Genomic DNA, 1,941 nt, shown 5'->3' with positions numbered 1-1,941 from the left:
CCAGACACTGGAACCTGCTATGCGGTCTCCACACAGCGTCTCTTCTCCAGGCTGAACAGCCCCAATGTTCTCAGCCTGTCTTCATATGGGAGGTGCTCCAGCCCCTGAGCATCCTCATGGCTTCCTCTGGACTTGCTCCAACAGCTCCATGTCCTTCTTATGCTGGGAACACCAGCACAGTGCTCAGTACTGCAAGTGGGGCCTCACAAGAGCAGAGGGGGATTTAGTCCTGAGTTAGCCATCTGGAATTGTCCAGCCCTTCTAACAAACCTTTTCTTGCAGACCAGGGATGCTGGATAATGCATCAGCAGCCTGTACTGCAGGCAATCCTGCTGTGAAGGTGATCTTGGGGCGCTTCTCCTACTGTGGTGGGAGCTGCAACCAGGTTTGTGTGCAGTCAGGAGCATCGGCTTTGGCTCGCACGGGGGCTGTAAATCCAGCTGATTTATGACGGCACCGACAGCTCCTCGCTTCCTTCTTGCCTCTGCTGCTCCAGCCCTGCCAAAAGCTGCTCGTTTGCATAATCCTCCTTCCCATTAACCAGGCTCTGAATCATATCTGCTTCCTTTCAGGCTGGTGGCCTCGCACCCAGGCGCGGGGATGGGCTGCTCTCTGCAGCCACAGAGCTGGCTGGAAGGCTGCAGTGGGGAGGGCAGGAGGATGCTCTCCCACCCCAGTATCCTGCTGCCATGGCTCCTGACAGCTCTGAGAGCAGAGGGATTGCAGGCTCAGATGAGGATCCCTCAGTTGGGGTCTCTGTGCTTTCAGTGGCATGGATCAGCCCTTCTGAAGCCCGTGTGCACTGATCAGAGTCTGTGCAGCTCGCCCAGAACAGGCACTTCTAAATGCCTAATTTTAGTGTGACGAATCCCAGCCCACGGAGGAAGGCACCTGGTAATACCGAGACAATTGTATCACCCTCCGGATTTAAAATCACTTGAAAATATGAGGCATTCAACTTTCCTTTCAAATTATAGCAGGAAAGATGTTCAGCAGAATTCATTAGCTGGATTAGACACACCATGTCTTGCTCTGGCGCTGGAGATCTGCTCTTACCTGCCAAGCCCCAGTGCTTGGTGGATGCAGGGCATGGGGATGCTGCTCCGGCGCTGCCCTACCTTGGTTCTCCTTGTTTGGAGGGCCAGGAGACCATCTTGACGTGGAGGTGTGGAATTCCCCCTTGGCATGGGGTCCAATGCATTGTGTCCTTGGGGTGCAGCAGACCCCAGTGTTGGATGCACATCCTAGCGGATGGGATGCTGCAGGCAGGCATCTCCTGGGAGATGCCCAAAGCAGAGCAGTGAGCCTCATGGCACAGGTTTCATGTGCTCCCCCATCAGCTCTGCAAGGTGAAAAGCTCAGTGGCGGCATAAGCTGCAAAGCCCTTTCCTACACCACATGCTCTAAATGGCCCTGAGCCTGCTGAGCGCATTGTCTGCCTTGAAGGCAGCCTCGTGCCTTGTAGGTGTCAGGAAAAGAGCAGGTTCTATGTTTGTGCTAATTTGTTGCTTTGTTTTCCACGAGCAAGCTTAATTGTAATTAAAACCCAGCAGCCGGCGGCGAAGGAGCATGTAGGCGCCGAGGAGCCGAGTCAAAGTCAAGGGAGTAGTTGGTTTTCAGTCCCCTGCTGCGCTGCCCTCGGCTTCCCTTTCTAGCATTATAGAATCTCACAGTTTGGTTGGAAGGGATCTTCAAAGGCCAGCTAGTCCAGCGCCCCTTCGGCAAGCAGGGACATCTTCAGCTAGATCAGGTTGCTCCGAGCCCTGTCCAGCCTGACCTTGGATGCTTCTAGGGACGGGACATCCACCCATCTGCATTATCTGCATTTAAAATGCTGCTGCCTGTGCTGCTTCCCTGCTCATTTTCTTCTCTTTGTGACAGCAAGCGGGGACTGAAGCCTGCCAGTTTGTCATGCAGGTGAGAGACAATGCAAAATTCATA

At 54.1% G+C, this 1,941-nt stretch overlaps 1 protein-coding gene across 1 annotated transcript in view; it reads right to left on the bottom strand.

Annotated features, from left to right (window-relative positions):
* The window catches only part of KIRREL3 (kin of IRRE like 3 (Drosophila)), a gene marked incomplete at both ends in the record, with an annotated part of 38,995 nt that overhangs the window by 12,790 nt on the left and 24,264 nt on the right, over positions 1-1,941 (bottom strand). The gene's annotated exons all lie outside the window — the stretch shown is intronic.

Source organism: Nestor notabilis, unplaced genomic scaffold, assembly GCF_000696875.1.
Source record: "Nestor notabilis isolate BGI_N333 unplaced genomic scaffold, ASM69687v1 scaffold7894, whole genome shotgun sequence".
NCBI lineage: Eukaryota > Metazoa > Chordata > Aves > Psittaciformes > Psittacidae > Nestor > Nestor notabilis.
The sequence above is the reverse complement of the archived record's forward strand: the minus strand, read 5'-3'. Positions and strand labels throughout refer to the sequence as shown.